The sequence below is a fragment of the Canis lupus genome, chromosome 12 (assembly GCF_003254725.2).
Source record: "Canis lupus dingo isolate Sandy chromosome 12, ASM325472v2, whole genome shotgun sequence".
NCBI classification, from domain to species: Eukaryota; Metazoa; Chordata; class Mammalia; order Carnivora; family Canidae; genus Canis; species Canis lupus.
Genome location: NC_064254.1, coordinates 47,692,890 through 47,713,228, shown reverse-complemented (window position 1 = coordinate 47,713,228; position 20,339 = coordinate 47,692,890). Strand labels below are relative to the sequence as shown.

The 20,339-nt window shown below is 38.7% G+C and overlaps 1 protein-coding gene across 1 annotated transcript in view; it reads left to right on the top strand.

Annotated features, from left to right (window-relative positions):
- CNR1 (cannabinoid receptor 1) overlaps positions 1 to 19,697 on the top strand; it is a 52,862-nt gene extending 33,165 nt beyond the window's left edge. Inside the window, exons 2-3 of the transcript XR_007401294.1 lie at positions 11,557 to 11,636; positions 18,103 to 19,697. The gene's annotated coding sequence lies outside the window, so the exon portion shown is untranslated. The remainder of the gene's footprint in view (positions 1 to 11,556; positions 11,637 to 18,102) is intronic.
- Positions 19,698 to 20,339: the final 642 nt, after the last annotated feature.

Genomic DNA, 20,339 nt, shown 5'->3' with positions numbered 1-20,339 from the left:
CCAGAATTCCATCAATGAAATAAGTGCTTATTCTGCACTGGGAATTTCAGTTTCTATATAAACATTGTAGTAAATCATTGTTTCTGAATAAAAATGATTAAAAGATTATTCTGATAGGCTACAATGTGAGAAGTTCTGTATTCCTTTAAAGTTAGTAATAATGCTGTTGTTCATGTATATGACATTTTCTTCCACTTGGAAAGTGTTTTCCAATAATTTATTAGTTTTGCTCAATTGAATGCATTTGCCCTTTGATCTCCATGATTCTTATTGAAGGCATGTTCTTTTTCCCAGTAATAACTGGTGTTACGGCAGGATCTTTCATTTCTGTTTTAATTTATATAATTCTTTGACCCAAGGAGTCAGAAGTCACTTATAAACAAATTGCTTTTCAAAAACCCATCAGGCAATAGCCATTACCTGCCATTTGCAGATATAGATACTGCAATTTACAAATGTAGATACTAGAATCACCTGATGATTCCTTTGCTTTAAAGTCAGGTACAAATACATAGTAGGTTTGGGAATTCAAGTGTTCTAGCCACTGTAATATCCTCTTTAAATGATACAGTGATGGTAAGGTAGGGAAAGTAAGCAGAGACTAGTGAGGAGAAATATAGTCCAATGGCATTATTCCAAATTAAAGCAACACATTGAAAATTCCCTCAAACTTACTGCATGCATATCTGAATTTACCAAATAACTGAAGTTGAGTATAAAGTTTAGAGTACAGAGGAACCTTCACCTATAGGAATTTTGACTACAAAGATGCTGGTATGGAGACATCTGCGTGGCTCAGTGGTTGAGCATCTGCCTTTGGCTCAGGTGGTGATCCTGGGGTCCTGGGATTGAGTCCTGCATCAAGCTCCCAGAGGGATCCTGCTTCTCCCTCCACCTATGTCTCTGCGTCTCTCTCTATGTCTCTCATGAATAAATAAAATCTAAAAAAAAAAAAAAAAAAAAAGCTTGTATATCCTCTTGTCCATAAGTCCAGAGACTCAAAGACAGTTAAGTTTATGTAAGTTTAGCTGATTAAGAGTAGAGGTCCTAGAATCAGAGTGCCTGGGTTCACAACCCAGCTCTACCACTTTATGGCCTTGGGCAAGTCATTTAACCTCTACCTCCAGTTTTTTCCACTTGTACCATTTTGAGAGCTCATAAGAAACTATACATAAAGGGCAATGAGTTAACCATTTGAAGCTTGAAAACTAATCATTCTTGTCTTTCGTTATTTTTTTAATAATAAATTTATTTTTTATTGGTGTTCGATTTGCCAACATAGAGAATAACACCCAGTGCTCATCCTGTCAAGTGCCCACCTCAGTGCCAGCCACCCAGTCACCCCCACCCCCAGCCCTCCTCCCCTTCTACCACCCCTGGTTCGTTTCCCAGAGTTAGGAGTCTTCCATGTTCTGTCTCCCTTTCTGATATTTCCCACTTATTTTTCCTCCTTTCCCCTTTATTCCCTTTCACTATTATTTATATTCCCCAAATGAATGAGACCATTATCTTCAACATCTGTTCCCCAAATAACCAGTTTCCCATACCGAAAAATCTATTGAGATAGGTGTCTTCTACCTCAATGACTGCCACTGTGTCATGGGGTGTTTCTTGGCTCTGTGACAAACAACCCCTACCCCTGTTTCCCCAATGTGGTCTAATATTGGTTAAATACCAAGGGGGATCTTGGACCCATGAAGTCCTCCACCCCTGATGGCAAAATGTCATCAAGAGCACTTTTATTATTTTGCTACCTTAACAAACTCCAGGTGTGCTGCTGAATTTATATTAGAATATTAGGGATCCCATACTGGTTTTCAACATTCTGACTCTACATTAAAAAGATTTTCCATCTGTCAATCACTTTCTTGTCCTTCATCTAAAGCAAGATCAATGTCTCCACTTGGGAATTTACTTAAGGCTCACATTCAGATGCTGCCAAACAAGCAGCCCTTTCCCTGGCCCCTTAAAATGACCTGGAGCTTAATCTACTCCTCCACCTCTGCGCATCCATTAAAATGCCTGTAGTCCCCAGTGTAGAACACTAAGAGAGGCCTTCTTATATTTGATATCAACTATTTTCTACCACTCTAGAGAGGTAGAAGTATAAAAAAGCACTATACCCTTATTGAAGGAATATGTCTTCCTTTCTCCTTCTCTATCCTTCCTCCAGCCCAATGCTAAGTCACCAAATGCTGCTTTCAGTGACCCTATTATTAAGGGAGAAGGATGTATTCTTGGCATCCAAATGCATTCTTCTTTGTCCTTTACAGATAGTGATTATGGCTAGTTAAAAGCAGCACTATTAATGCTATTCTTCAGGCACAGAATGGATTGACCTGGTTATCTAATGACCATAGATAACAAGATGTCTATAGGAAAACTTCCTCAAAGTGCTAAACAACAAACTTACAAACAAACTTTAGGGATAAAGATCACCGCTAGGTTCAGCCTCAAAGATGCAATGTTTTTGGGAAACAGTTACTCAAACTTTCAGTGAGGTCAGCAGTTTGACTTATCTTTGAGGTAGGCAGTCCCAGAGATAGGTCACAAACACACTACTAATCTGTCTGTCAGCAAGCTTATATGGTATTGTTAATAGTATTGTCCATTTGATCTGGCCTGACCTGGGCCTGTGGTAGCCCTATGCAGGCTAACCATTTGGCATCCCTTCTTCTTTTTTTCCCCAAGATTGATTGATTGATTGATTGATTGATTGATTTAGAGAGTGGAGGGAGGGGCAGAGGGTGAGGCAGAGAATCCTCAAGCAGGCTTGGGGCTTGATCCCAGGACCCTGAGAGCTGAAACCAAGAGATGCTTTACAGACTGAGCCACCCAGGTGCCGTACAGCAGCCCTTCTAATGAATCTTCATTAAGTATTTCTTCAACATATATTCAAGATAAAAGTTGAGTATAACTCAGAAGGAGGGACAAAAAGAAAGCCACAGGTAGTATTGTTTCAATTTGTATGCTCACCCAATAACAAAATTAAAGGTTCTGCAATTAATTGAATCTCCTTTCCTTTGAAGGTATTTTATGAGCAACTACTTAAGTACTTTAAGTAGCAGGTAAGCAGCTGGATGGTGGGCACAATCCACAGAATGTATTCTTTACAAGGTTGGCCCACGTTTATTGCTGGCTCTCACTCTTGGTCTTTGGGCAAGAACCTCTCTTTGTCCCTTTGGATGATCATGGAGCCCCTGGTTGTAGGCAACAGGCCCATATTCTATCCCCCTGAGGGTAGTGAAGAAGGGAAATCAACAGACTATAATTAGCTATTGATTTCTTCCTTAAATTTTACCAAGATTCAATTTAAAAAACAAGGTCTTTTAAACCTAAATTAGTCCTCAGAAAAACACATGAAAAGCTGAAGGCACCATAAGAGTACCTGGAGCCAAGTAATTTTCAGTGGCTTCCTTCCAGGTGCTGTTGGGGTGTTTTTAACTGCGCTAAAGAACTCCCTCCATTAAAGTTGTAATAAAAGCCTAGTGCAATGATTCTCCAACCTTAGCTTGCATCAGAATCAGCTGGAATAGTTGTTAAAACACAGATTGCTGGGACCTACTCACAAAGTTTTTAATTCAGTAGGTATGGAATGGAATCTGAAAAATGGCATTTGTAACAAGTTCCTAGGTGATGCTAATTGAGATGATCATTTTTTCTGCCTCCCTTAATATTTTAATATTTCTCTGCATCTTTTTAATATTTGTGTTCCCATTTAGAATGTAAGTGTCTTGAGGGAAGGAGCAAAGTCTGTCTTGTTCATTACAATAATCCTAATTTCTCCCACAGTGTCTCACTATTTGTTTAGTGAATGACATATTTATTAATTTTTTGCTTCCATATCTCTCAAAATACTTCTATCTTAATAAGAATGGCAATTATAATAACTAAGTCTAATGTCCATTAAAATAGCCTAGAAAAGGGATGCATGGGTGGCTGAGTGGTAGAGGGTCTGCCTTTGGCTCAGGTCCTGATCCCAGGGTCCTGGAATTTAGTCCTGCCAACAGGCTGCTGCAGGAAGCCTACTTCTCCCTCTGCCTATATCTCTGTCTCTATGTGTCTCTCAGGAATAAATAATATCTTTAAAATAAAAAAAAAAAACAGTCTAGAAATTGTGCCAAGTGTTGACTTACATAATCTCATTTAATTATCATACCAATCTCTTGAAGATTTTGTATTATTCCTCCCTATCTTACAATTAAGGAAACTGACATATAGAGATATTAAGTAATTTGAGACTGGTTACATTACTAGTAAATTCTATGCCCAAGATTTAAATCAGGAAGTCTGATTTCGTGTGCTTTCCTCATACCTCTCTGTAAAAATCACCCTATACTATTCATGATCTGTGCCTGCTTACCTCTCTACCCTTTCCTTCACCTTCACACCCAGTAACCCAGACATACCATGTTGTTTTATCATGCACCTTCTATTTCTAGTGGCTTTTCCGCTTTATGGGTCTGGAAAACAACCATTCAACTTTTGAACTCAACTCAGTTATCTCCAATTCTAAAAAATTTTTCATAACTGCCCGAACCCAGTAGATAGACTGGACCACTGCCTCCTTAATACCCTCTTTGTACCTTATTCATCTCCAACATTCTATTGCTTTTTCTGCACTGTTGTGGTCTGTTCTAGAATAGGACCTCTGCAAGATCAGAGACTACATCTTAACTGGTTTTGATATCTTCAGAATTTAATATAGATCTTCATAGTGGACATTAATAAACATTACATAAAGTTCCCTTATGCTTGTAATATTTATCATTAGAGTATAAAATAAAAACATCTATTTTTGATAAAAACTTTTCATCATTCTATTATCCTTTTTTTAGCATTAAAATTTTTTATCACTATTTTCATTTTCAGGAGTTCTATTTAATGCCTTCAAAATCTGCATCATCCAAAATTTATTATGTTCAAGACTTGGTAGCTAGATTTCATTTGTTTTTATGTCTTGACTCTCCTTCATGGTGACTCATTTCCTCGTGTGGTTTGTAATTTTTTAATTTGTGAACTCATCTTCTGCAGAGCCTATTTTTCCCTGGAGATCCTGATTGCTCTGAATGTGGGAGAAAAAAATAAAACACTTTTGAGTCCTTTCAGATGTGTTTTCATTGGGGATTTCAAGTCATTTGATAGCCCAAAATCAGCTTCTAATGCTAATTTCATGGTTTAAGTTTTCTGTACCACCCTAGTAGAATAAATTCAGACTACACCTACATTTGGCACAACCCACATGTGGCTTTAAATTTCTCATAAGCAACTCTTTCCCCTTCCCCTGAGGCCTTGGATAAATAGTAACTTTATTTCTGTCTTTCTGAACTGGTAGGAAAAGTTTTTTAGATCTCTTGACAAATAGGGTAGCTTTTTAAGACTTTGAGCTCTATGCACAGAGTTGTTTTTCAGCCTCCAACCTCACACAGATACAAAGCTATGTCTCTGGGTCCCAATCTCTGGTCTCTAACTACATATTTGATTTGAAATCTCCTTGGGCAAGTGGCATCAGCTCCTACTTACTGTTCTGGTTTTGGTTTTTCTCTTTGCTGCCACTTTGGATTTCCTTTTCATTCTTTGAGCTACGTACTAAATAATCAATAGAGAAATATTTTTTCCAGCACTTCAATTTGCATTCTTGTCTTCTCAGTCTTCCATGTTGTTAAAAAGTCCCACTTCAGATTTTCAGAATGCTTTCATATGCTTTTTCTTCATGTGATTCACCTAAAAACTCCCAAGAAAGATGAGCCAGGTTGTAGACCCTCTTACACTAGGTAATTCTGTAGATTGAAATAGTTTAAGAGACTTACCTAAGTGCGCATAGATAATAAGTTGTCTTACCAGTTTGAAAATTCAGGTCTTCTAGTTTTACTCAAAAGGTAAGGTCCAAGGATTCAATCAATACCTACTGTAGGCAAAGTTGGCCTTTTTAGCAAGTAGTCCTAAGAATACCTCCAACCTGTTTTTTGTTTGTTTGTTTTTTGTTTTTAATTTTTTTTTTTATTTATTTATGATAGCCACAGAGAGAGAGAGAGAGAGAGAGGCGGAGACATAGGCAGAAGGGAGAAGCAGGCTCCATGCACCGGGAGCCCGATGTGGGATTCGATCCCGGGTCTCCAGGATCGCGCCCTGGGCCAAAGGCAGGCGCCAAACCGCTGCGCCACCCAGGGATCCCTGTTTTTTTGTTTTTTCGTGGGCTCTAGACCTGGGTTTATTCTCTTGCCCCTTACCTTGCTCCACCCCTCTCTCCCACATCTTTATCACTTCTTCTGAGTATTTTAGTGGATAAATACCATTCTCAAATACACTAAGCAATCTTTCCCACCCAAGTATCTTCTAAGCTGTCTCTCAAACCTTATAGATTTACCCAAAGCATTCTTTTCCGTAGGAATCATTCTCCCTTCCCTAATCAGAGTGAAGATATTCATCTCCACCCTACATCTTTCTGCTTCAACTCTTTTTATGCTTACACATTGTTCTTCCACCAGTGAATGGAGAGAATTAGGAAGATAGGTCAAATTTAAACTGCAAGAGAATAAAGACTCATGGAGCTACTGAAGAATTATGTGCCTATTATAGAAATTATGTACTTTGTCTATGTTGACCCATATTATTATGGGACTCTCTATGGGGTGAAATGATTTCCAAATGCAGTGTACTCTGAGATGTTTGGGTCTCATGTAAAAATAACAAAGCCTACATATGGAAGACAACCATGGTCACTTGGAATTGGCCCCTTCCAATACACCTAGCCCAGGGGCCATAGCTACCCAAAAAAGAAAGAGTAAGGATCAGAATGCTAAATAAGAAAATTCACTTGGGTCACATACCTTCTTCTACTTCAAATATTTTTTCTCGTGGAATCTTCTTGATTCCTGAAATGTTTGGCTTTGAGTCTTAGCCTTTTTTTGTTTAGACTTGTTTGCATTTAGTGAGTTGCCACCAACTGTTTATGTTGCTCCTGATTACAATCTCTTTGGAAACATGTTCTGGAAATTTTTTTGTCACAGATCTCAAGTGACAGTAAGAAACACTATTAGCTGGATTTCAAAAGGCCCCATTCCCATCTTCCATACAGGAAGAGAGATCAAACCTTTTGTCTTTGAACACCAACACTGATAGAATAGATAGTGCAAATGTATACATAAGTCCTACATCAAACATTTTATTACGCATTCTGAGTAAATAAAGAGCAAATGTCAGATGCTTACACTACATTGAGGGAAATTCTATCCCCTCCCTCCTCCCCCAGAAAACCTACGAAAGCCAATCAAAAGTCTCACTAGCTTCAAATTTAATTACAAGTAAAAAGAAAATATTTACAAATGGAAATCAGAAAGTTAGGCACTCCTGAGTATTAGCTTCAAAACGTCTTGTTAATTAGTCAGCCTTTGTCATCTCCTTACCTTAGGTCAGTCTATGCAAGGGAAATCTGTGTAGAAGCACTTGTTTTTCTGGGATTATTTATTGCTAGTAAAAGATGTTTGTGCCAAAATGGAATGTTTAAGGTTATCTTCTTGTTGAAGATGACACTTGTCACAGTGTGATTGCCAGCAACAAGGGAGAGTTAATGCAAATAGTTTAATATTATCATGTCTGAGATGTATTCCATTAGTGTCACAGCACGTTGGATTAAAGACATTCTTCTAGCATGTTACATCTCTATTGTCCCTTCATATTTATGGGCTGCTGCACCAAAAAGAATGAAAGGGTCATCCAGCTATGATCTGAAAAGATGTTAGGACAGGAAGCTATTCTTTTAACCCATTATCATTATTATTTTTACCAGTGAAAAGCACTAAAAAAGCTTAGATTAAGCAATTGGCAATTCAACTGTAGACAATCAGTATTCAGGGGGCAAAGGTGACTTAGATGATTCTATCTTGCCATCATAATCTCCCCAATGTTGTCATGTAGATCCTTCAGATGGAAGGTGTTAAGTTTGGCACATAAAGGCTGTTTTTCTTCTCCTTTGGCTCCTGTAAAGAGAGCTAACTATTGCCTTCTGATAATTTGATTTATTTGTGGGCTCTCTGACTCTGGTCAGCAAGTGCAGTCTGAGAACTTGATACTTATGTAGAGAGAAGTAGAAGGTTGCAGAACATGACAATCTTGTTCACCAGGAGTCCATTTATGTGCATCTACTGGGGGCAGTGAAGGATGTTGTTGATAAATGTTAGCACGGCTGCTCCTGAAATCAAATGCTTTCTTCAGGGTATAATATTGCTTTATTTGGGGACTCTGCAGGGTTTTTGTGGCATTGGGCTTTGTTTGAAAATTCAAAGAATTCTCCAATGGCAAGCTTGGCTGTTCTAAAAAATAATCAATTAAAAACCCAAGCGCTTTAGACACTATGAAAGCAAGTACAAATGTTCCTGGTTTACATCTGAAAAAAAAAAAAAACCAAAAAGAAGAAAGATTGAATGCTATTTTAGTATCAAGGACAGCTGTCACCTAATGGGGTGAATTCTTTCCACAAAGAAACTATAAGCAATGGAAAATGCCAAGGTCTTCTATCATTGTGTTTTCAGGTTAAACTAAATAATATGTTCTAAATATTTTATTGTGTAATTGGATTTATGTTATTGCTTTGTGGGGGCTGTAGAGATGTTCAGAGAAAGGTGACTGCCTTTCTTAAGGTACTATAGTCCTATCCATTATATTAGTATTTCCATTTCTTGGTCCCACTGATTTCCCAGAGAGGTTTTCCCCAAGTGTAATATGTTTTGTTCTTACTTATGCATTGGATATATCATCCTCACCTTGCTGTCTCATTCACCATTGCATGAGCTTTATCAATATCTGGAAAAACATTATCCATACAGCGCAACTATATCTCTATGGTCTGCTCTGGATGTGAATGGTCAGAAATATTCTTTCTGGCAAATCTCTTTGGGAAATAAACATGGGATATATCACCTTTGCCAGGAAGGTGAAAGACAGGGAAGAAGCCCCTGAGCTATATATTCAAATCAAGGCTTGCTCCTGCCATAAGAGGTGAGAATGCTATGGAACTGTGGGAGGATTATAGCCCTTGCAGGAAATGTGGCTTTGGAGCTCCAGAGATCAGGGTCTCACTACACACTTTGCACAGTCCAGCTGTGCTTTCTCACAAGGCAGAGAGGAAAGCCAACCACAACAGTAATAGCTGACATTTATTGAGTACTTAGTGCCAGGCAGGCTAAGAGCTTTAGGTATATTAACTAATCTAGTCCTCTCAATAACCCATCTATACATGAACCAATTGGGACATAGAGAAGTTTAGCTCTATGGCCAATGCTACAGAGCTGGCAACAGCCAAATGGGAATTTGAGTCCAAGAAGTGTGTTCCATGCTTGTTACTCTTCAAATCATATTGAATCTACATTGAATGTCATTATCAATGCAAAACACATAACTACTGAAAAGAAGGGTCATAAATTGAGCTAGAGTTTTGAAAATACACATAAAATCCTAGACACTATGACAAATGGCAGTGCCTAAGCAAAAAAGATAAAGTCTTTGATCTTTAAGAGCTGCCACCTAAAGGAACAAATCAGGTAAAATAGAATAACATTGTCATAATTGTCATTGTTATCGTTGTGTGTGTATGTGTCTAAAAGAGAGAGACATGGTCTAGTTCTTGTCAGATTTGTTTTCCAGCAGAGTCTCAGCTTTTCCTTCACAATGGGTCCCTAGGTACAGATGACAGTTGACATTTCAATCAGTTTTATACTCATGAGGAGATCTTTCCTATCCCTTTTCACTTCGTTTTGCATCTTGTTTGCATATATCTTCATAAGTGATGAACCTGTGCCTCTTCCTTAGACCAGTTGTTTTTTTATTCCTGTTGCTTTTCTTATGGTCCCTCCATGCCTCTCTTTCAAAGTACTTGTTTCTTTCTTTTCTCCTTAGCCCACCTCCTGGTGGTTGTTGCTTCTAGATAGCATTTTCCTCACTATCAGGGAAGACTTTCAGTCTGGGCTGAATATTTGAGTTCAGACTTCAGATCCAGAGGATCTTAGATACCAGATTCAGTGTCACTGCCACCGAATTACAGAGTCAGGTTACTCCCAGTCACCTGATTAGGATGAATCCCCTAGTGAGGAAGGTGGAAGGAGATAAGAAAAAGTTCAGATGAGGGATCCTAGGAGGAGAAAAACTGAGTTCTAAGACAGAGGAGAAGAATGTGTTGGAGTTTAAGTGACCAAATGATCTAGAAGACTCAGAGGAGATTCTCTCAGTGGTGGTAAATGAGGTGGGGGAAAGTTCCTACTGGTGAAAGAGACCTGTTGCAAACTCTTCCTTGATAATAATAAACACCAAAGGGCCAGCCCAACCCCATTGGCCTTACTTGGGGTTCCAGTACCTGTAAATTGAAGGAAGAAGCAAATACTGTAGAAGTAGGACTGACTATATAACTGTGATACCTGGTGCAAAATGAAAATGCAGGTTCCCTTGTTAAAATGTTATGAAGAATTTCAAGCTCATGATGACAAAGCATTAAACCAAGCACAGAGCCCTTCTAAGCATGGGACCCTATACCACTCCGCAGATCACATACCCATAAACACAGTCCTACCAGGAAGCTCCTGTGAAAGGATAGAGGGTCTCTCTCTGCTGGAGAGCTGTTTATTTCACAATTAATAATTGGGTTTTGCCTGTGGGCCCAATAAAGGAGAAGCATGTGACAATGATAAGCATGCTGTTCAAGAATTTGAAAAGTATAAATTTTATAAGCAACTGTCAGACGCAAAAAAATTCTGTGATAAAGTGGTATGAGCAGTTAATAATCTCCCCATAGCAGAAAGCTATCATCTCTGTCTGTGTGGGAATTTGGAAATAACTCCAAATTGAAAGATTTTGCCCTTGAGGCCACAGAGTTAGATTCAAAGGTAGTAAAAAAGGGAAAGGGAAAAAAGGAAAAAGAAAGACATATCTTGGAGAGACTAGATGATAAAAAAGAGGGAGTTACTAGAGAAATGGGAAAGAAAGGATATGTACATGCTGTGTCATGTGCACATGAATCGTGAGGAAGAGGGAGGGAAAGATACCTGTGAAAAATGCAGATGGATTAACAAATGGGAAATTGCATAGGTTACGGACTCTGAACAAATACTGATCTACAAATGATATTCTTGGGAAGAAAAATGGTTGATCAGTTGAGTGCATAGGAACCAGGAGGATGGGAGGAACTCTGATTAATCAGCTTGGAAATCCTTAAATTAGTAACTAATGAAAAACAAATTTGCTTTTTTCTCTCCTCATTAATTTGTATTATGTGAAGGAAATTACATTGACAATAAACAGTAAAGAACTGAACATTTTGTTAAAACAGAAGATACAACTGTATTATTAAATAAATACCCGGCAGTCTCTCTCCAATTAGCTACTGTTTATAAAGTGCAATGAGATTCCTGGATGGAGGGTGCTATAAAATTGTGTATTATGATAGTTATGACTGCTGGGAAAATGACCACCAATGAAAAGGGTATATATGCTACATAGGAATGCATGTTTGAGAAAGCTACTGTATAAAGAAAAAAATAATTCAGACGATCGTTTTTTAATTCAAAGGGTCCGAAAACCTCCTCTGGGAGAATGATAGATGCATATGCCAGTTCTACATGTTGCACCTGCAGGGACTGTGTTCTGGGGTAAGTTGGGGCCAGAAGGGGTCAGGAGGAACTGGTTAACAACTGCCTTTCAGGGGAATTTTTCTACCTCTTTCCCAGCACCTGAATGAAACTGACAGGGATTCTGATAAATACACCAAAAGGATAGGAAATCTTGTCAGTGTCACTGGGCTGCTGTCACTTGGGGAGGCTTAAAGGGAAACTCCCACAGACTCTTGAAAACTGGGCTTTGACAGACCTTGGAAAGAATCTGGCACTTGGATAGACCCTGAGTCTTCCTGGAATGGGCTCCAAGAGTAGATTTCCAAATATAAAACAGCAAGAGGAGTAAGACAAGTGAATTATAGAAAAGAGATGCAGGTCAATGGGAAGAGGCCCAGGAACAAGTGGATCATAAGGCTTTTTGCCTTAAGATTTGGGGATTGTTTTCTCTTGCTCTTGCTCTCAGTGTGTGTGTGTGTGTATTACATGAGTTGTGCGATTTAGGCAGGAACTTGCCCTTCTTTGAAACTTGGCCTAAGGACAATGCGAGAAGAGATTTGGCCTATTTGTTTAATGGGGAAAAAGGGAACAAAGAAATGAGAGCATGAAGTTGAATGTGAAAGAGAGGCAACTAGGTATTTGTAGAGCAAGGAGCTCAGCGGTTGTGAGCAACCAAGACAAGGAGTCAATAATTGGGACTTAAAAGCCTGAATAATTTTATACCAATAGCTTCAGGGTAGCAAGGCAACCTAAGGTTATTAGCTCACACAGTTGCCCCCTTAGCCCTTCTTATTGCATTGGGTAAATGGCTCCCTTTTGGCTGACCCCAGCCTATGCTGTATCTGCATTAGGAAACATGGTCACAGTGATCAAGAATTACTTCATTGGGATTAACATTGACTGGACTCCATGCACAGCATTCAGACCCTGTTGGGGCTTTACTCTGCACCAGATGACCAAGCAAGCAGGCTGGCCTCTCACAGGTGGCCATTCCCAGGGCCTGGCACTTCACAATATGCTGGCCTTTGGATTTTCTCTGGGTAGCAAGAAACAGAATAATATCCCCAGTGCAATCTGACACTCAAATTTAGTAGGTAAATGAGGAGGCTATAAAAAATGGTGTTGGGAGGGGGAGGCAGAAAGCAAAGGATGAAGGTGCTGGAAAGACAATTAATGATGGGGATGAGCGATACAGCTTGGTTACCCTTTCGGTCCCTTCTACTCTGAGATTTCATAATGCCACAGTCTCCTAGGAATAGAGAGAAACATAAAAAAGAGTGCAAGAAAGCAAAGAAAAATCAGAAACTTAAAAATAGCCAATATTTAATTTGCACATTCTATAAACCAGGTACTAGGCTAAGAACTTTATATGGTTTTTATTCTTGAATTTTTACCACAACACAATGAGTATGGATCTCCAATAATAAAGTGTCTGGGAGATGGATATTAATCTTCTCTCCTTTTTACTATCCAGAAACTGGTGCTAAAGGAAAGACAGTTCCTTGCCCCAGTATGTATAGCAGAACAACAAAAAAGTGAATCTGTCCAACTCTGGAGTTTTTTTACTCCCACTGTGATGGTGCTACACAGTCTCCTTCAAATACGGACTGGAAAAGGAATTGAAGAGCCACCTAAGTTAAAAGGACCCGAGAGAAAAAGATGAGGAGGTGAATGTTCTCAGTCTCTTAGAGTTTAACAAGAGATTGCAGAGATGAGATAAAGATATTATTCACTAGCAAGAAAGGATCCCATAATTGTTCAAAACAAACTCTCAGGGAAGACATTTTCCAGCTCAGTATCGCTCCCCTACAGAACGGAAATAACCAGCTTTGTTGAAGGATACCTTTACTGAACATTAAAGGAATATAATTGGGTAGAATTCCCTCCTCACAACTTGGGAGGTGGCCATTGATGAAAATGGGTACTGTCCTGCTTTAAATACTATTCATTCTTGAGTCATCCCCATGTGAATCCTATAGCTCCATCTTTAGAAAACCAAATTCAATGCATAGTCCACTTTCCTGGCAGCATGAAACATGCATGAAGGATGTTAATCACTTATCATTCTCTGCTCTTTATGCTTTGAAATGGAGCAGAAGAGTATGTTAAGTACTTGGCAAAGTGCCTAAAGCAGAGAGGCCTTAAGCAATGTTAGTCTTCTTACTCTGCTTTCCCTCAATCCTTCTTTGATCCAAGGGTCTCCAAAGATTTTTGATAGCACTCCCATCAGTTAAAGAGAAAGAAAGAGAGAGAAACCTGAGACTGAGCCATTGTGGTGGATATTGTGGTGCTCTCCTTAGATCCCCTCTTCAGGGTTGATGTGTATAATCCCCTGCATATATGGGTTGCTGATTGTCACAGCTGCGTCCTTCACTGGGAATTGCTCTCAGCTGAAGGCACTCTCTTCGCTGGGAGTGGGCCATGGCTAATGACTCGTTAGTGAGGAGGAAGGAATGCCCAGCCCCCTTACCTTAATTCAGGAAAACTCTGAAGGGCCTTCCTAGCTCCAGAGCTCATGGTAGGATCTGCTGAGACCTCAGCTGCAAACACATTGCAGGCCACCTTCTTCTCCCTGTTCTCCTCCTGCCTTCTCCATTGCTGGTAGGTATATCTTCCAAGAGTTTCTCCAGTCAATTTACTAAATATAACTCTCCACTTCAGTCTAGTGAATCCAATTTAAGACAACTATCAGGTCTATTTATAATAAATACAGCATTTAAATGTTGAATGTATGAATACTGTATCAAAATATTTTACTATAAAACATTCACAAAATATAAATTTAAAATAAATGTGGAAAACACTAATAGAAATTAAAGTTTTAGTATTTTCTTCCCATATCTCAATGAATTCTCTTGTGCAATTTCTCCCCTTACTTTATACACACACACACTAAGAGGAGACTGTTCTTATTCAATAAAAAACGATGAAAGATTCTGTCTTAAGTATCATAGGAGATATAAACATGATCTTACAGTGTGGTTGGGAAGAAAGAAAACACTTGTACAAATAATCAATGAATGGGACTGCATAGGGAAAAATTGATGCATGTGTGTAATAACACATAAGCGATACCTCAATACCAAGACCACAGTATACCCATGGGAGCTGAGGCCACTTCAGTCAGGGGGAATTATGGAAGGATTCCTGGAGGAAGTAGGATCAAAGTGGGTGGTAATACTTCTTAAAGAAAGAAAGAGGAAGGGTAGGCATTCCCAGAAGGAAGGATGAGTGAGGAATGTGTAAGGTTGTTTTGAAGTGAAGGCAGAGAAACTTCAGGTGTGTAGGGTTTATGTGGGAAAGAAGTGGAAGACAAGACTGGAAAGGTGGGCGAGGCAATCTTACATTGGCGGAGACACTCTGAATATAAGGCTAAGGAGGTATGGGCTTTGTTGGCAATGAGGAGACAGAAAAGGGTTTTGAGGAGTTGAGTGGAAGCCTTTCAGATAGATTAGTTTCACAGCAACATGCAAAGAAAGTGGGCAGAAATTGTACCTAGAGTACAGGGAATTTAGCATAAAGGAAAACAGATTAATGACAGATCAAGAAAGAACTAGGAAACCTGAGTGAGAATAGAAAGAAAAATATTCATAGAAAAGATTTCGCAGAGGAAAATCTACATCATCTCAAGAATAAGGAAAAACACCACAGGACTGGGTCTTAGGCTCTAGTAACATACAGGATATTGTACTATTACCAAATATGAGGGGACATCAAGATGTACTAACTCTAGAGGAAATTGTATCTTTGTTCTCACATTTTGATTTTAGGGTGATCATGTGACATCTAGGTGGAAGTGTTTGATACTTATACATGTAGACCTGGAATCAAGAGAAAGGATAGAATTAGGCATGTAAATTTCAAAGCTATCTGCATAGCAATCCTATTTGAGTTCCTGAGAAGGAATCAGTCTCTTGGAGAGAGATTCATGTAGAGTCAGAGATGCAGGTAATGAAAAAAGGAAGACAGATGGCTCTTTGGTGGGTAAGGGAAGTGTTAGATTGTGAGGAGGAAGAGATTCTCAAAGCAAGGGCAAGAGCACTGTCAAGATATTGAAGCTGCAGCAAGTCCAGAATGAATGAGTGGAAGTCATCACGTTATGATAAGTTATGATAGTCTTTAAGAGAGTAATTTTATTTGAAAGGAGGAGGAAGAGAGGTATTATGAATTGTATACAGCTTTCTTTTTAAGTTTGTGAAGATAGTGAAAGAGAATGTAAGGGTATCAGCATCACAAAGGTATTTCTAAGATAAGGATGACATGTACAAGGGAGAGAGAGAGAGAAAATGATGGTGCTAAAGAAAGAAAGGGTGGTCAAGGGTTGATCAAGTAGAGGCAAAGTCAGCCAGAGCATGGGAAGGAAGGGGTCTTGAAAACAAGAGTCTCAGTCCTTTGAGTCAACAAAAAATGAAGAGCATGGGTATAGAGATAGGCTGCAGGTCTGCTCTGAATTTCCCAATTGTTGGATTTGCACAAATACCACTCTCTGGAAGTGAGAGTCACCACTGTAGATACACACAGAGGCAGTCTTTCCCTCATATATTCACACACATACCAACACACATACATATACACATACACTCCACAAAAAGACAAGCTCCCACTGAAGCTTAGGTAATTTTAAAAGGGGAGTGCTTATGCATTTTTAGAAGATGGGAAGTTAGATTTCTGACTCCCTGTATTTCCTTCATTTGAAGACATTACTGTCATAAACAAACAAGCAAACAAAGGACATTGCTGTCATAAATAAGTGAATAGATAAATGAAAGTCTTTGCTTCATAAATAAATGAACAAACAAATAAATGACATTGTTGTCACCCTCCCAGCACTGTAAAATGCCACCCTCCTCCGCTCATGTCCTTCAGCATTGCTGATGTGTATAATCCCCTGCATATATGGGTAACCCTGTCTTAGAATAAAGGAAAACTTGTTCCTCTCAGGCACTCCAGAGGATGTAAAGCTAATTCTGTTCTGAGGTCAAGGAAAAATCTGCTGCTTGAGATCTTACTGGGCTATATATGCCCTCTTTATTAAACACTAACTGTATAGCCACATCAAGATATACCAGAATTTTCACTAGAAGGGGTTTGATGGTGTTGTGTCTATAGGGCTGTTTAAGCACTCTTCTTTATTCCACTCACAAATGTGGTTGGGGTAGGCTAGAGTAGGCTCCAGAAGAATTAAGTCTAGAGATCTATAAAAGCAAATAAGACATCCAATGGATATGATAGAGAATATTTTGAGAATAAGGAGCCATTTGGTGGAAAAGGCAAGGCAAGGAATGGCTTGGGGTATGGAGCAGAAGATCTGGATTCAAGTCCTAGCCCTTTGACTTGGTAGTTGTGTGGCCTTGAACTGATAACTTGTCTGCCTCATGCTTTGGTTTCCTCACTAGTACCCAAAGGTTGATAATGCCTACCCTGAAGACTTGCTTTGAGGATTGGAAGGGAAAACATCTGGCACACAGTGGATGCTCAGTAACTATGGGGTGGGGAAGGAATGGCCAAGAAAAATATGAAAAAATTACAAGGGAAAAGCTTTCTTCCCTTCTGTTAGTTGGAACAGAAAAGCCAGAGGAAAGAAAGATCGTGTTTTCCACAAAATTTCGGGTGGGCAAACATAAATTTGATATAAAAGATAATAGAATAAAAGCCAATGAAGTGCCTGGAGGAGTGGAAAAATATCCCCAAAGATTGTCATAGCAGCAAGTGCTAAAATGTGATTGGAAGTTCTAAGAACTTGGGCTAGATTGCTTTTAAATAATTTGTAGGCTGTTAAATTATTTGTAAATGGCTGAGACAACAAAAACATTTCAGTGCTGTGTTCATGCACATTTGGCAAACTCTTCACAACTTTTTGACGGAGGACAGGATGCAAGCAGGAAGGGCTAAAAGGAAGATTACAGTTTTCCATATGTGTGGCCCCAAAGGCACAAAAAGACAGTATTGCCATGAGCATGGAGAGACGGAGAATAGAATCACACTGATTCGAACTGAAGAATCTCTCTTGGTTATGAACCTCAAAGAACTTGGGAGACAATGAGTCACCATATCCCATTTAATATGCACAGAAAATTTGGAACAAAATCAATTTGGCAGTGGAAACCGGCCAGTTACCTGGAGAATCATGAAGTGAGGAATGCTTCTTATTCAAAAAGCAGCTGAAGTTATTCTCCAAAAGCCAGGCACAGGCAAAGAGAGGCAATTAAATTTTTCTATGCCCTCTGGAGACTCCTGTGAACTCTTTGGCTAACTTATTTCTATAATTTGCTGAAACCACTGCTAATATATTTCACTTGTAACTGACCAAAGATACCATAGCTCCAAAAGTGGGCATCACTTAACTCATACGGGCACATAGACATGCCGAATTGCACACATATATACAACCCATATATACCATATGTATGCTAAGAATATGCTTTGGAAAGATGGGACAGGGATTTGGAACACACAGAGAGGAGAGAATAAACAAACTTTCTTCTTTTTTCTCTTTCTCATTTAGATGGATTTCCTATCCCTACCCTAATGTGGCTTAAGGAAGCAGCTTGGTGGATGTGGACGTGCCTAGAAGATCTTCTTCCTTGACTTATTGCTAGCCACAGGGCTGGTAACTGGCCTCCTCACGATCACATAGATATGCTTCTGAAGAGAGAGAAATTCACCCAACATCCACCACTAAGTGACATGCTGATCCTGCCCTGGGACACACATTCACATAGACTAGATCTAATACAACTTGATTGGCCAAACAACTTGGCAATCTTGGAAAGTCCTGGAATCTTAAAACGAGCCATGACCAATCTCACATCTTTCACTAATTGTCAGTGGGTGCCATGGACCTGGGATAGAAATATCTCAAACATCTACAGCAAAGATGTCTTGTCTTGGAAAGAGTAATGATAGTTAACAACAATAATTTAACTCAGAGTAATAGCCACAGTTCTTATATATAAGATCCAGCCCCTCACTCATGCTACTACAACCCCTCATGCAATCTGCCCAACCATACCAGCCTCCTTGTTGTCCTTTGAATTCACCAATCCTGTGCCTGAAACTCTCTTTCCCCCAGATATCTACTAGCTAACACCCCTTGCCTCAAGACTTTGCTTAAATTTTACCTTCTCAGTGACAACCACCTTGACCACTTTATTTACTGCAACCTGTCTGGTCCCTCTGGGACCCTAATCTCAGTGACCCCACTCTGCATGTGCCTTTTCCCATAGTTCTAATCATCTTCTAACACACTGTATACATAACTTACTATGTTTATCCTTTGTCTCTTTGGATAAAGTATAAGTAAACTCCATTAGGGCAGGAATATTTGTTTTATTTACTGACATATCTAAGTGCCTGGATATTCCCTGGAACATAGTAAGTGATGAATAAATATTTGTTAAATAAATTCAAGTACCTAATTTTATGCCAGGTACAGTTCAAAGAGCATTGCATTTATTTAACCCTATGATAACTTGTATGTTTATTATTCTGAGTTTACAGATGAGGGAAGTGAGATGCAAAGGTTAATAGCTAGCCAAAGGCTATCCTTCTACCAAGTAATGGAGCCAGAATTCAAAGCCATGCAACATGATTCCAGAGTCCACATTTCTGCCTCTTAAGAAGCCCACATGAAGAGCCCATGCCTAAAAGGAAAAAGTTCTCTCCAAAAGGAAAGATTATATTTTCCTGTTTGTTCTATGGCAGAATGATCTTAAACATTCACAGAGATTCTGTTACTGCAATGGGATTTTAATAATGCTTTCAGAGTCTTGTAGCTAGGATGGAGATTGAATATGCTAATAACTGTAAATAGCAATTCCATTTACTAAGCATATTAGTGAGCCTCTAGATTCAACAGGTATTAAAATATGCTAATATGGTTACTGAAGAAATTGTTGACCCCAAAGGGTTCAATTTGGAACAGCAAAGCAATTATCTCAACCAAAAGTTACCTGCAATTGCCTGGTTGCTTTCTGATACGTTGATGACTTAAAATGTGAACCATCCATTTATTAATTTCTGCTTGTTAAACTTGAAAAATCTGTGCCATATTATTTTTAATTGCATCAATTAAAATGAGAGTCACATACATACTATGAATGTCATTGTGTGCATATAATTAATCAGATGCTGAGGAAAAAAGTCCACTAAGTTATTAACATTATAAAGCACATCAGTAAATAAGTAATATTATGGATTTTTAAGCTTCATACTGTAAAATAACAAATACCTTCATATATCTGATCACTTAACAGCTTATATCATGTTTAAGAAGAAAACCCAAATTAGCTTTTCCTTATTTTTTCAAATTATAGTATAGGATATTTCATTTTCCATTTATTATATAATTTTTACTCTGAGTTGCATGTTATTGCCCCCAATAACAATATAGCACCAATACTATGATATAGGAATCCAATGAATTAAACAGGCCATATGTTTTTGTGTCTGGCTTCTTAAGCTCAACATTATGTTTGCAAGATTCATCCATGTTGTTATGTTTAGTGACAGTTCATTCATTCACTTTGATGTGCAATATTCCATTTTATGAATATAGTACCATCTATTTATCCAACTCATGGTTGATGGACATTTGGTTTATTTTTAGCTTGGAGCATTTTGAATGTGTATCTACAGATATTTTTGTACATGTTATTTAGCATATATTTGTATGCATTTCTATTGTATATATAATCAGGAGAGGAATTGCTGGGTCACAGTTCATACATAAGGCTAGCTTTA